Raw genomic sequence first — 15556 nt, 5'->3', positions numbered from 1 at the left:
AAGTTTGCCAGAAAGATGAGTGGACATTAATTAATTGTCTCTGGTTCCTTACACGTGAGGGTTAATGATGAGACGTACAGTAGACTTACTTCCCTGAACTTACTCTAGGTTCATTTTGCTGTAAGTGGGAATTTGAATGCAGGACATTTACTTGCAAGAGAGTATTTTTTCATGGTTGTATCAGTACTTTTCCTTAATTAAAGGTGTTGAATACTTTTCTCACCACAGGTTTTCATGTTGTAACAGTAAGCATTGCCCACTCCTCTGTGAACTGAAGAAAATCTGACCAGTTTGGGTTGATGATGCCCAAACAAAGGCATCATCAAGCACCTGGTGCTCAAGAAAGCAAGAGACACGGGATGTTTATCTGACAGAAAAAATAAGTAGCTGTATGGATGCACTGGTTTAAAGATGAGCTCTAGTTCCTGTGCTCACAGTTGTGTTCATCCCATTATAGCTGTATGGTTTATGGCAGCTCGGAGTGGATCAATAAAACCTGCAGTGTCCTCCTCCAGTGTGTAAACGTTAGAGTTTTCACTCTCAAGCTGACTGGTGAACAGTTCTCTTCAGTGTACTAAATCACAGAAATCCTCTCATTAAAATGATTCTTTTAAAAAGATTTGTTCGCCATATTGTTCAGTGCTTGATGAGAACTCTGACTGTGCATAGTGCCACTCTCTGAACTGAAACACAGCTGGATGTTTGGTTTAGCTCACTAACTAGCAAACTGAGAACAGATCATTTAGTTGGATACAGTTTGAAAACTGAAATCTGAAATCCCACCCTATTATGTACAGCTTGTACATTTTGCGACATAATTATGAAATTAAATATTGGAATTACATCCTACTTTGAGACTTCAAGACATGAGAGGGAGGGAGAGGGAAAGGTCTGTCACTCAGGGCTAACGTTCACTGTGTAGTACGTTCAGTGAACGAATCACTGAACATCCAATCACTCACTCAGTGAGTCCCTGCATGTTTGCTTGCCACTGACTGAGAACTCAACTGAACTGAGAAATGAACGGATTGTTTCAGGAAGTGATTCAACCTGCTCACCCAAAAGATTTGTTCTTTTGAACGAAACTTTTGCGAAAGACACAACCCTAGCTGACAAAGACTGTCTCTGCCCACAGCTTCTACCTGTTTCTTTGATTTTAAGATGAAGGTTAACCTTCAGTGGGAGGAATTTCTTTACAGGCTGCCTCTACAGAAAAGGACATGATTCAGACCTCAGCAAAGGCAGTGTCATGTTTTATTCACTACAGAAGACGTGGTTAGCCATAACCTGAGCAGCCCTGAGTCTGCACGAGAATTTATCAGAGAAGAAGCTGCTCTGGAGATAAGACATCTTAGCATTAATCTGACCCTGTTAGGTTTTAATTAAGACCAAGAGCAGTACTTTTCATAGCATCTGTTAGTTGACTGTGAAATGTGAATGGTAAAGATGGAATGGGTTAAATGCAATAAAACCAGACACAATCTTTGAGTCAAACACGAACAAACAAAATGCTGATTTCCCATCCAGGTGTAAATACATGCCAAATGAATGATGGCAGCCCGTCCAACAGTTGTTGAGACATTTTACACCAACCACACGTGAACCTCGTGGTGGCACTGAAGGAAAAGTAAGGGTCAGCAAAGTCAGTATGATTCATCGCCTGGAGACCATGAACGTCTTTACAAAATCTCATTGTATATAATTTCTGAGATTCCTTGGTCGAATGACCCCATCGCTAACCATAGAGCCATGCTGCATGACAAAAAAAGGAACAATAAATGGAGCTAACTGAATCTCCTCCCTTGACCTGAAGTCCACCCGCTTCACTTAATTTGCATATTGAGATCCAATTATAGTGCGGCCAAAAACGAGATAACAAGCATGCATATTAATACCAGGTAAATGCAAAAGACGCTTTGCCTGTAATCAGATGTCATGACCCAGATACCCTACCCAGATAAGGTTCAGACATTAATACCACGTGCAAATGGGGTCTATGGACCAACATTAAATCATGTTTGGGAACATTCATAATGCCATTTAAAAGTTTGGAATGACCTATTATAGTTTTCCTTCTTCCTTTCAATAATGGCTATTGTAAAAAAGACAGTGAATTTTCTACACCACATGTTTGTACATTTGAAATAGTTTTGGCATGAAAAGAAGAATAACAAATGATTCAAACCTCCATTTGCATTGCATGACAGGGGAGAATACAGTTGGAAGAGTTTGCATGTTTTCCTATGTCAGCGTGGCCTTTCTCCAGGTACTCCAGCTTCCTCCCACAGTCCAAAAACATGCAGGTTAATTGGTGACTCTAAATTGGCCGTAGGTGTGAATGTGAACCTGAATGGTTGTCTGTTTCTATGTGTCAGCCCTGTGATAGTCTGGGCATCTATTGGCAGAAATGGAATATAATATTCATAGCTATGTTTTCATTTGTCTGTAATTCTCTGAAAAGAGAAGAAATGTGTTTTTTCATTGCCTTAGAGTGAGCCATAACCTGCTCTGTATGTTGTTGTTCTACAGTAGTCCAGAATGGCCAAACCAAACACTGGTTCCACGGGGCCTTTCATGCTATCACATTTTTCTACACACTTGGCACATGGGAGAAGTTCAAGTTCTGCAGCCTCGCTGCTAGATGCAACGAAATCTTACACCCTGAACCTTCAACATACCTAGTTTTGTCGCTACAAACAAGGCAACATATCCTGCATGCACAAATGCACAAACGCCAGTTCAGAACAAATTAGCACCCCAGGAATGATGTCAAGTCCCTGATGTAAATTCATGTAATTAATGTTAAGTTACGGAGGTTAGGTTTAGGAACAGAAACATGGTGAGGACGTACCTTAAAATGACCTAAAATTCACTCAAAGTTCACACGGTTCCAAACAGCCGCCTCCAAGGGAAAGTCCTGTGTTATGTGACCCATCCACTGCCCCAACCTACCTCCTTACAGACAGCTCAGGACCTCTTCTGTGTTTACTCCCATCAGCACATTGGTCAGTTATTCGTGAATTACTGGCTCATGATTACATGGGATATGTATGAATTTGGGTGTATTACTTTTTGTAGGAAAACATACAAACAGTTTAAGAGAACAGTTTGAACAGGAATTGAAATGTCCTGACCTGTCATTTAAAAATACATGCTGTTGGTCTTGAACAGTGGTCTGCTGCTTGACAGCCATCTGGTGTCACACCGACCACCATCCCCTCCTCCACCTGATGAGAAACTCAGCTCATACACATGTAATGTGAACAACGCCATTCATATGAAACATAAAAAATGTAACATATCCAGTGTTTGCAGGAACATGCAATGACAACATTTTATTTTGGCAACTGGGCTGATTATTGTGCATTTGACACTGAAACAGGAACATGTCTCTATTTTAATCTGCACAGATGCTGAACTTCCAGTTTCTTTTGCCAATGATCGGTGATTCTTCTATTCCTGTTGAACTGAGACTCAGAGGGATTTTTGTCTCTTTCTGCCCTTTCAGTTGTCAGTCTGGTTATTCCGTTGAACAGTGTTTTGTTCTCCATGTAAAAAAACAAACCCTTCATGCAAAATAACATCAAATTGGAATTTCTACAAACTAAAAGCAATGAAGACCACTCCAACATATAGATTAATCCTCTCAAACATCTCACTAGACCCAGTCAAGCTTTTGTGGCAGGCAATTCCAAATTTTATAATGACTGAGTATAAGTTTATAAAATTACAGATTGGGTGAAAATGTTCACACATCTTTACAACCTTGCTTCTCACCTCCTTAGGTAACACTGTATGGATGTTAATGGTTAGATGAATAAATGATGGGTAGACAAATGAAGGACAAAGTGAGTCACTCAGGCTCAGACTGATAGGCTGTAGATCTTGACTTCACTGCCTCTCTTTTTCTCCCTGTCTCTCTCGCATGACATCACCGTGCACCACTGTGGTAGGTGGATGCTTTGTTTGTTTTCGTTGCCAATTTCCAAAAGCCAGACATAGCATTGTGAAGATTACCACTGCTGCATAATCAGCACACTGTCTCATCACTTTGAGTCTAACACCACAGGCTCACATATTCTTTTGTGTTAACATAGGTTTAAATGAGCATGTGTTCCTCCCTGCAGCATTATGCTTCACACACACACGCACGCACACATACTGACACCTGCGAGCAGCTTCTCAGTATAGCCACATTCCCTACTGATGGACACTGAGCAGCTTCAGTGGAGCAGACAAGTGCCTTGCTTAAGGGGACTTCAATTTTTAGATTAGGTCAGATGAAACTTTAATGATCCCTGTGGAGATGTCAGGTCATTAGAGCAGCAGAGGATAGGCTACAGATAAGAATAGCTCAAATGAAGTATACTGCATGAAACTGTGAGGAGAGCATACTGGGGATGATACAACAAATAAATTAATATAGATTTACAGGGTAACACAAATTAGAAATGTGCATTGTTGCATCATACGCCCATGAAAATGCTTATTGTATTGTATTATATTTCAAGGTTTTGCATCAACAAAGCTTTGATTCTTCCACCGTTAAAGTATGACATTTGGGCTGCAATGTGTGTAGATAATCTGAGCATCCAAAGTCATTTCTTGTGCAATGAAGCAAACAGTGCATGCGAGAACAATGTGTGCAAGATTTAGTTTGCCATTGATGCCACTGACTGTGGCATTTGGAAATAGCTTACAGTTGACTGAACAAAGAAATGTTAGACAAAGAGGAAGTGAAAGAAAGGGAGAGGCAGAAAGAGAGGGAGACAAATATAGATAAAGCCAGAGATAGAAAAGAGTCAGAGAATATACAGAGCTCAGTTCAACTGGGTTACAAACTTTTCCCAGTCTCCATTTGTGTTGTAACTCCCTCTAGTAAAGGCTTTGTCCTGATTTGGCATGTCTGTCTGTTCATATTGTATATTCTATTCTTGCTTATTTAACCAAGGGGGAGGGTTTGGTTTTAAAGCTGATGGGACACAGAACGGGGTGGAATATGTTAAGGCGGCAGAAAAAACAGATTTTATGATATGGTTATTTAAGAAAAACAATGAACCTTCTTGTTGAAACTGTTAAAAGAGGAACGGTTTACTGGTAAAAGTTGACATTTGCAAAGCTACAAAACTGACAAACACTGTTACAGTGGCAAGAGTACCAGTCAACCAAAAGGTATCCAGCCAGATTGTCGTAGCCCATGTTTACACATTAACCTTTGGTTTGAAGCACACTGGTTAAAAGAGGCTCTCTAAAATATTGTTTCCTCTAATAAAAGCACACTCCAGAAATAGCATTTTTGAGGCTTTCAATCTGCGGGCATCACAACAATGTGATCTCACAGAAATGCGTGAAATGACCACGTCTTCTTAACACCACATTATGTGGTGATGGCACATAATGTGTTAAAAATTACATGATGTTGGAACAGTTGGGTTAAGGCACCTAAACTACTTGGTTAGGTTTAGCAAAAAAAAAAAAAAAAACCTAAATAACTCAACCTATTTGCATCCTATCTCATCAAATACCGCCACTTTGTCAATGGCTCTCAGTGTCAAAATATGACACACTAAGTAGCCTCCTACGTCTCATCTGATGCTGATTGCACTGATTTCCATTTCAACAGGAAATGTACAGTTCTGTTTGTAGGTAAAACACTTTGTTTTTATTTTTATTCCCTTAAGATTAGGCAGAAAAAGTCTCTGGTTAGGGTTAGAAAAAAACATCACTGTTTGGCCTTACCAAGAATGGTTCTGACTAACGTAATGTCACATGACATACATCATGTGACCTACATCACTAGTGTAGCATGCTACACATACTGGCACACTACGTTGACTTTTGGTTCTCACAGGAAACGAACAGTAGGCTTTTGGGTGAAAGTCCAGTGTTTGTTTGACCCACCCGCCCAATATGGACTTTCTCACTCTTTGTTTGCTTGTGGCATTAGAATTAGCTCCCGCTCAGAGTGTATCATACCACTGTGAACAGTGTCTCTGTGAATTGGTGTCTGGCGTCGACATCCGTTCGCCATTAGGCGAGTTCGGTTGTTGCTGGCGTTGTCAGAATAGCTGCCGGCTGGTGCGTATCGCAAAAGGTGCCTTTGTGCGTCAGTATCTGACACCGAAATCACTGACAAAGCAGCAGGATTTGAGAAGTTGGGAGTGAGAACAGGCTGAATAACTACATTTGTTACGTACAGAACTAACTAAGAATGTCACATAACATAATGACGAAAGAACGTAAGTTGGTGAAGTAAATACAAAAGTCAGCATCAACTTCTGATTTCACACTGGCCATGAACAGCTGTCTACAGGGTGAAAGTCTTGTATTTGTTTTGACCCATCAACTTAACTGACTTCCTAAATATGGACTTCCTTGCTCCTCATACCAGTAACCACTGCACACTTTGTGACATCGTTGAACCAAGGAATTTGTGTGTTTACCAAGACAAAGGATCCTAATTGACTTTCCACTGGCTTTGTTTCTGCAGTGCTGGCACATAATTTTAACACAGTACGTGCCACCACCACAGAACGCGGGGTAAGATGTCCTGGTCATTCCACATACTTCTGTGAGATCAGTTTACATCACGAACATTCAACTTTTTGTTTAGGTGAGCCAACCCTTCAATAGTGAAGTCAACATGTTTAATTTTGGCAAAAAACACATTAGCATGTTAGGATACCTAACCTCAACCTTACAAATACCCAACCATGGTGTTGTTTTGTTTCTTTTGTTTATGTAGACTAATAATAGAAAGTGTCTCAAAATGGCAGCAATAATTCAATAATGATAATGATTATTTATTGTGTATGTATACAAAGCAGTAAAACCACAGCTCTATGTAACATAAGCCCCTTTCCCACTGCACAAAAAAACCCACTAATACCCGCTCACATCTGGCTTTTTCATTTAATGCGAACTGTTACAATCGGCATTCATTCCCAGGTCAAATGACTCTGCAGTGGCCACGGGTATTTATCGGCTCCAGCTCAATCAGCTTTGATTGGCAGTTATGGAAATAAAACACCCAAGTGGACAAGCTTATTGTAGCCCCTTTGTTGGCGCGATGCAGTGCAGGTACACAGGCCTGCCCAGGCAGATACTTGAAGGCTAAGGGAGCATTGTTACAGCACTTTCATTTGGTGCTGATTTTGGTGGCCCCTGGGGACAAAACCAATAGTGTTTCCAGAATGAAGACTGCATTTCCTATAAGCACCACTGCCTCCTGTCATAAAGATTTTGATCTTGCTAGTGTGTACGTTTGCTTTGGCAACAAGTGAAATTAAAACACAATATATTTCATAATAAAATAAACATATCACATTGCTGTTTAGGGAGGAAAAGGGCCAATTCAGGATCGGTTTTGAATCCTCTCAAATCCTATAATTCTCTCCATCTATTGAATGACTGACCAAGGTTGACTCATGTTTTCACCCGTGCTCTATCACTGTATCTTTGAGCTCTTTTTGTTCTTCTGTCCATTCTTTTTTTTTTCAAATTCTTGCTGATCCTGCTCCAGTATCAGCCATAACCACAGAATACAACGCCAAAAATAAAAATCCTCAAAGAAAAATCTTCTCCTTCTTATTTTTAACTAGTTAAAGATCTACCCACTGGGAAACTTTTCCTCAGAAAATGTAAACACAGGCTCTTCCCATAATCCGTTTGGGCTGATTTCACAGGGATTGGACCCAAGGACAGGCATAACTATATCCTCCTGAGATCCTGATATGTATAAAAAAACTAAACTAAACACAACTAAGTTCCAGTGTCCCAATGATGATGAGGTTTCCAATGTCTTCAAATGAGTACAAGCATCCTAGCTTGTTACTGTTGATACAATTGGTAAAATTTGTTGGCATATCAAACTACAAATGTTATTAATCATAAATAAATAAGTTTCAACCATTAAATCTGATCAGGTTTTGTACCTTGTCCACTTTTGTTTCGGGGTCAGCTGCAGACTGACTTGGCAGAGATGGCTGACATCTTTTTTTTTAACATGGATTAGTGTCTTGTGGTTTCACTACCACTAGATGGCACAAACAAGTATCCATGAATGACGACAACAGGCATGAGTTCAGCAGAATGAAATATAAGGTCAAGTAAACCCAAAATGCAATGTCCTCATATGAGGACACGGGATCTCAGACAGATAAACCCATAGTCATTCTTCTTGGTGATGGTCTCATTTGCTTAGGTCATATAGTATAGGGGGTAGTTGCAGCTGGAACAGTTACATGACCCACCCACCTGCTACATAACTCACCACTTTGCTCTTTGGTCCAGAAGCAGAAGCCCCGAAGAAAAATCTAAGATAGCATTTAGCTAGCTATCAAGTGTTTGGTTAAAAGATAGGGGGTTAAAGTTAGCGTAAGGCTTACGTCTCATTACTTACAAGGTGAGTCACATCTTCAGGAATGATTAATCAAGTAAATTAATAAAGAGGATTATTGCTACGTTTGGCCTCATTTATTTATTACAATGTGCCTCACATTGGTGGGTTTGTCTTGTACTGTTGGTGGGCACAGTTTGTAGGGTTGTGTCCTTTAGGCTTCAAACGCAATTTAGAGGCAGTTCTACATGTTTCTCATATAGAGGCATCAGTATTTAAGATTGTTTTGTTACCAGTTAAAAACGTCTTATGGCTGCATTAATATACCGTAAAACTTACATTAAAAGCCCTGTCCCAATTTAATGTCTAGTCACTTTTACTAGCCCGGTATGGCTACACATTTTGACAAATCAACGCCTGTCTCAATTAGATGCCTGATCTGGTTGCCTAGCAGCTACATTTTTTTTTAATAGAAGTTTTTCAGATGTATTAAACCAGGTTGTTGGCTACCTCAAATTATGTGTCCATTCCTCGATTACCCTGTAAGTCATTCATTTTCCTTTAGTCCCTTAGGGTCCTCAGATCGAAAGAATCAAAAGGGTTTTTCATAAAAATTAATCCAAGTGGTGAGTATTGTTTTAACAGGATAAAATGGTGTCCTCGGTGTGACATTATATCTCTCTGATGCGCTGTCTGTCAGAGCTAGATCAAATGAATGATTCATAATTTATATATTATCTGAAGACTAATTTTTGAACAAGTATATTTATACTGGTTTAGATAAACAATTTGATTTTACTCACAATCTTTGCTGATTAAGCTTCGTGTGAAAGAACAGACCTGTTGATTTCAGTGATTTAAGCAAATAATAGCCCAGGTTATTAATTGAGGTTTTACCGTACCCTTAAAGACCTTTTTCATCTGTTAAATAATAACAAAATGTTGAAAATAAACGTAAAAATCACAATGACATGATTACTTTTTGAAACAGGGGATAAGTAATTATGATTTTAGTTGGTTTTAAATGTTTATTGACGCACCTGCACCAGCATTTATCGGTGCTTTCCTTTTCCAGCTGCTGACACTCTTGCGGCATTAATCACCCCCCATACAGTAGTTCCTCTCATCCCCGGTGGGTGTCGCTGCTGACACTGGTACCCAAGTCGTCTGTCAGTCTGTCTGGCAGGGATGGGGGGATGTTGTATTGAGAACTAGAGGGGGGAGAGAGAGAGAGAGAGAGAGAGAGAGAGAGAGAGAGAGAGAGAGAGAGCACCTCTGCTTCTCTTCCTGCCTCCTCTCCTGTGCGCAGCGCTCCGGCCCGGCCGCTCCTTCCTTCCTTCCTCATTTCCTCCCCACAGCTGGCGCTCTCCTCTCGGATGCTGCCTCTTGCCTTCTCCTCTCGCCCACCGCGCTGGACCAAATACTTAGGAGGGCGGAATGACTGACTACCTGTTTTGCATGGTCTGAATTTCGGGAAATTCGCACGTCGGAAAGGAGGGGAGTCAAGAGGGAAAAGGGAGGCTCTCCATCCCCCGAGGGAATTTATTTTACAGTAAGCAGGCGCAATGTCATTCCAGTTTCCTCATTCCGCTCGTCTCACACCTCCCATCTGTGCAAATGCTTGAAAAATGCTAGAATGTGTCAGCCTGCTGGGAATATGGCTGGCTGCTGTATTATGTTCGAAGTGTGTGCCAGATGTTTTTTTGCTATTATGTGTCAGTTTATTCCGAGGCGTGGTGTGGATTGTGCTTTTTATTATGATGCGCTAAAGGGCTGTGGTGCGCTTGCATTGGTCGTGGACTGAAAATGGAAACCCCCCCATTTCAGCTAGACTCGCCGTCTATCCATCCATCCATAGGAGGGTGTGTGGGGGTCGGATGATGAGGAGGGGGGTTGGCTGATGCGATAACCGTATTACTTTCAGATTGACCTAAATGTGAGCGATATTCGCACGATTATCACAGGTGACAGCGGCTCATCGTGACCGGCTGCACCGCCTTTGTGTTGCCTTTGCAGGGCGATGCTGGGACGATCAGAATATTTGTTTCCCTCAGCCATCATCATCAGCAGGCATGTGAACTGGATGAAGAGCACCTTGCTGCCTGTGTGCTCCAGCTCCGGCCTGCCTGCTTGAATCGCTCCATGTTGATCACTAAAAACATCACAGTGTGTTTCTGATCAGCTCCAGGCTGTTTCTCCTCCCCACTGTAGAGTAATTCATCTCATTCATCACATTGCCAAGATTATACTGTGTTTCAGCAGAGAGCATCATGATGTTTGCTCATGTTAATTGTGTGTGGATTTCTGCTCTGTGACCTGGCAGAAATTGGGGCCTGCTCGTGCCTACTGAATAAGCTCTCATATAGCCTAACAGGATCTCCAGTCACTGTGGGTTGCGTGGCAGTTTATGATGCCTCATTTAAAAGTTAATTCCTGTGTTCTCTCTTAGGGGCTATCGTGTTGTAGATCACAGATCACTCCCAAGATGGAGGAGCTACCCAGCCTTAATAAGAAGTTTAATGTGATGGACATTGGGGGGTTGGGGGAAGCCAGAGAGAGGCTTCTGAGAGCAGATTGTCTGGCAGTGAGATATCTCATTAAATGGGTTATCAACAGGCTGCTTGTTTCACATTGACCATTGTATTTAGGCACGTACAGCATGTTGTAGCAGATGTTTTCCATCAGGTTTGAGAGGAAAAACATGACAAAGATCAGTGGATATGGCAGTGTAAAAATGAGCTTAGTAATCATGATGATGTGTTCATATTCATTGAGGCGGCTGGTAGAGAACTGATGCTAGTTCCCCTGCCTTTTAATCTCTGTATCCTGTGGGTAAAATATGCAACTGCCCACCAGACCAATGGAGAGTCACAGCTCATACATAACACTAGAACCAATCAAAACAAATGGATCACTTGATCAAAGGGTAGCAATTTGTTCTTCTTATTTTTTAGCTGTTGTGTTTTAAGACTGTGGTTCTAGTATTTGCACTGACTCTTCACTTTCCTCAGAAGAAGACTGATTCCATTCCCATATTTGTATGCTAAAGATGAAGCTACAGCAGGCAGCCAGCTAGCTTAGCTTAGCATAAAGACTTAGTATCATCCACAACTAACAAATTCAACACTTCATAACTTGTTTAATCTTTGCAAACACCAAAGTGTAACAATGACAAATTGAGGTTCAACCAGGGGGGTTTATGAAGGATTATTTCTTCATCAAGACCAGCCCCCATTAACAGACCAGGTTCTGAAGCCATTTGAAATAGTGGTTAAACAATGGAATTACATTTCCTTGTCTGTCAAATGAACTTATATTAAAAGGAAACTCTGTTGATCAGTGGATAATTTTTTTTTAGCATTGGAACCCCGAGAAATACCTTGTTTCACTATGGGGACTTGATCCATTCAGTTTGATAGCATTTCGAAAAGTCTTCGAAAGCGACATGATTAAATCATTTTAGCCCCATTTGAGCTGATGGAGGGGTAAACTGGGAGTTAGCCACTTAGCCTGCAGAGTGTGCTTCCTGTATAGTAGTGTGCTTCTGCTAATAATTTTATGATCAGAAAGTCAAACCTCTTTGCCTTCTTTCACCACTGAGCAACTTTCATAGGTATGAACGGGGCCCTGCCCCCAACACTGTATCTCTTTATACGGCCATGGGTTGGGTACACTAACTTATAAATGGTTGCATGGCAACATCAACATGATGACAGCTTCATATTTAAAGGACCAGTAAGTGGTTTCATACTTCTCATCTAACTCACAGCATGAAAACAAATTTACCAAAATAGCAAACTTTTAAACTTTGAAAGCTTTAAAACTAAATAATGTATACCCACGACCTCTTGACCTCTCTTCCCAGCTTCATTAATTTAAGACCTAAAGACATTAAACTATCCTGTGATTTACAATAACAAAAAGTAAAGATAAGAAAAAAAAGTCCAAATATACACGTCATAAGAGCTCAAATTAATCCTGTGATCCCCTTCTGGGATCCCGACCTTCATGTCGGGAACCACTGATTTCCGACTATCTGGCCTCGTAATCCAAAAAAGATCTCAACAGCAGTATTTTTAAACACGCTCTTTTCCCGTGGCACAAACATAATCACAATTTCATCTACTTGTTTCCAGTATTCATTTGGTCTGCCAGAGTGCACACTAACAGCTTGACTTAACTGACTGCTACAAGCTAGATTAGCAACATCTCAAAGCGGAGCTCTAAACACTTACATCAACACACACAGGTGAAACTGCCAGCCAGTGTTCTCGTCACACAACATTTAACTGATCAAAGAGCTTCTTTCCCCAGATGTTGCCGCACACATTCCTGAAACACGCTAAGCAGCATTACAGGAAGCCAGAAATCTTCAGAGTCCATTCACCTGCTACCCTGGGGTATAACAAAGTACCCCCCCACCTCTCTCCCAACCCTCTCTTCATTTCTCTGCCTAATTGCCGAAGATTCATGGTGGATGGTGGAGTGACCCTATAGTAACGTCCCGAGTGAAAATTGTGAAAAGTGATGCACTCCGCCACGGTTCAGAGAGGTGTTAAGAGCGTGTTATCATCCTTTTCCAAAGACTCGCCTCGGCTGCTGCAGCCTCAACAGGCTTCATTAAGTTTTTATATTAAGAAGATGATACATGAGATGTGGACAAACTCTTAATAACCTCTCGCTGAGACAGATCCGAGACGTGAATTACTGCCCCTTCACAACATCTGTAGTCAAGATATATTGTTTCTGTTGCTTTCTCGGTCTAGACTGATGCAATTGATTTGGTAAAGTCTTTTAAATCAGCTTACATGGCTATGAGAAAGATGGGATGGACAAGGTGATGAAAACAATGACAATAGTCTTTTAAGGATTTCTCAGGTGCATTAGTATTTGAATTCGTAGGTTTAGCCATCATTTCTAATGTTATGGCTATGATAACATCTCACTGTCAAATTATTTGATGAGACTTGGAAACCTTTGGGAGTCCAATGGGACAAGAAACATGAGTGGTCAGAAATTTGTACAATTACCTGGAATGTTTGTATTAATTCATTATTGTGCACAAAAAAACTGTACGCATGCAGAGCTATGGCAGCAAGAGTAGGCCAAAGCTGAGCCAGGATCTTTCTGCTTTTCTTTCTTATCCGTTGAGATTCTTTTCAGTGATGAAATAAAAGATAAAGTCCGCACACCAGAAGCTGCTCCTTGAAAATTTATTCACATGTTACGTTTCGGGCTTCTGCCCTTCATCAGACATGATGAAGGACTTTTCAGTGATACCATATTCCCAAATCTCATCAATTAGCTTAGTGTGTACAGTGCTATTATTACCAATAGAAATGGTGGCCAAACTATAATAAATAGACCCAAGCTGTCCTCTAGCCTTGTCGTAACCTAATTACAACAACTGCCTCAAAGGTGAATCCTAATTAGGTTTCATGCCAGTTAGCAGTATTTGTCATTGATAAAAAGGTGTAGCAATCAGCACTTTAACGTGTGAGCATTCAGGGTGTAATGTGACAACTGACACAAAATCGGAAGCTGTTAGATCATCTGTGCTTAAACTGCAGGCGCATCAGTCCAAAAACTGCTAAATTATGCAATACCTCAAGGAGTACAGTGTTAAAAATCAAGAGCTGCTGTGAGAAAGAAGAACAGCCTCCACCAGTTGAGACTAGTCACTGGGGACACTACAGATACTGTATAAAGCATATAGGGGGGTTGACAAATACTTAATTAGTATGAGACATCATATGACCCACTTTTATAGCAGCATTAACATGCTTTAGTAACTTCAAAGTTAAAGTTGTTTTTCATGAGTGGTTATGTTATTTCATCAACCCCCTGTAGATTTTATGTAAGATTATATAGAAGAAGCAGCAGTATTTAACTGGGGGGTTCTTGGTGGAGATGGTAGTATGAGTGGTGCTGCTAATAATTCGAATTTTGTAAATACTTAACACATTTGTAAAAAAAAAAAAAATCATATGTAACATGATAATTTCCATGGCTCAAAGTTGCTCTACTACTGCTACAATTAATAATAGTAATATACCAGTGATGATATCTGTCACAATTTGCCCTTGTTTTACTTTTAAAACAACCACAGTTCTATGTGAGAAGAATTGGCAATCACAAGCAGAGATATGCTTTGTGCCAAAACCATTCACTATGTGAATCAGCCATCTATTGTCCTAACCTGATAATCTCAGCTGATAACCTTGTTCAGAAAGAGAGACACATGGCAAGAGAGAGAGAAAGAGAGACCGTGTGTTGCCAGGTCATTGTATTCCAATCATAGCTGCATCTGATTCATATCGCAGCTGCCCCCCACCCCCCTTCAGTGAGTAGATGGGGAAGATAGGTTGCCTGGTCAACAACCTCTTTATTCCTTGAACTGTTCAGAGCAGAAACACAGTGGGAGATGCAAAAAGCAGGATGAGTTGCCAACATCATTGCCCACATTTACTTGCAAAGCATAATAAAAATAAAATCAATTCATCTAGCACTGTTAAACACATTATAACTATTATTTAAAAAAAACTAAACATAGCTAAAGATAGCAGTAAAATACTAAAAGAAAACTAAAATAATGGTATTAGTAACATAATTAAATTAAATTGAGTAGTAAGACAAAAGGCAGGAATTTAGCAACACAAATAGACCAATATGTTGTAGCTGACAGCCTTTATTAGGATCACAGACTAATGTTAAAGCAATTAAGTTATTTTGAAAACAAAAAGCAATGAACAAAAATGACAAACCAGAAAACAAAACACAGTTTCAACCAGTATGGAATCTAGTGGTGTTATTGTTGCTCTCTTAATTCAGTTATCTACACTGTCTTCAGTTTTAACATATAGTTTAAGGCCTTTCTCTTCAGTCATTTCAGTGCAGTCTCGTGTAAGTGGGGTTGAGAGCAAGGTCACTGCACATTTACTGCTACCACCATAGTGATTAATGATGCCGTATAACCGTATCAACTTTGTACAACTCTGATTGGCCTTAAGATATAGTCGATCTCTCTGTCCTCTTATATTAATGCTCCACTGTTAGATCCGACTGTATAGCTTTATGGTGTGTGGTTACTGGTAGTAAAAATTCTGATGCTTTGAGTGTTAATGTGGAAGTTCCTAAAGGTTCAGTGTATTTCCTCTCCAGTTTTTAATTACATTTCCTCAACAATCACAATTGCAAATTTATATATTTGCTGATGAT

At 40.3% G+C, this 15556-nt stretch overlaps 1 protein-coding gene across 8 annotated transcripts in view; it reads left to right on the top strand.

Moving 5' to 3' along the window:
* Positions 1–9473: 9473 nt before the first annotated feature.
* Positions 9474–15556, top strand: part of ctnnd2b (catenin (cadherin-associated protein), delta 2b) — a 218064-nt gene continuing 211981 nt past the window's right edge. For 5 of the 8 annotated variants that reach the window (XM_033650659.2, XM_033650652.2, XM_033650655.2 and 2 more), the window contains exon 1: positions 9555–9890. The gene's annotated coding sequence lies outside the window, so the exon portion shown is untranslated. Of the gene's footprint in view, positions 9891–15556 lie in introns of all 8 variants that reach the window. The other 3 variants (XM_033650660.2, XM_078172937.1, XM_033650653.2) reach the window with 2 other exon arrangements.

This window comes from Epinephelus lanceolatus, chromosome 12 (genome assembly GCF_041903045.1).
Source record: "Epinephelus lanceolatus isolate andai-2023 chromosome 12, ASM4190304v1, whole genome shotgun sequence".
Classification (NCBI taxonomy): Eukaryota; Metazoa; Chordata; class Actinopteri; order Perciformes; family Serranidae; genus Epinephelus; species Epinephelus lanceolatus.
This window is presented reverse-complemented; position numbering and strand designations above follow the sequence as displayed.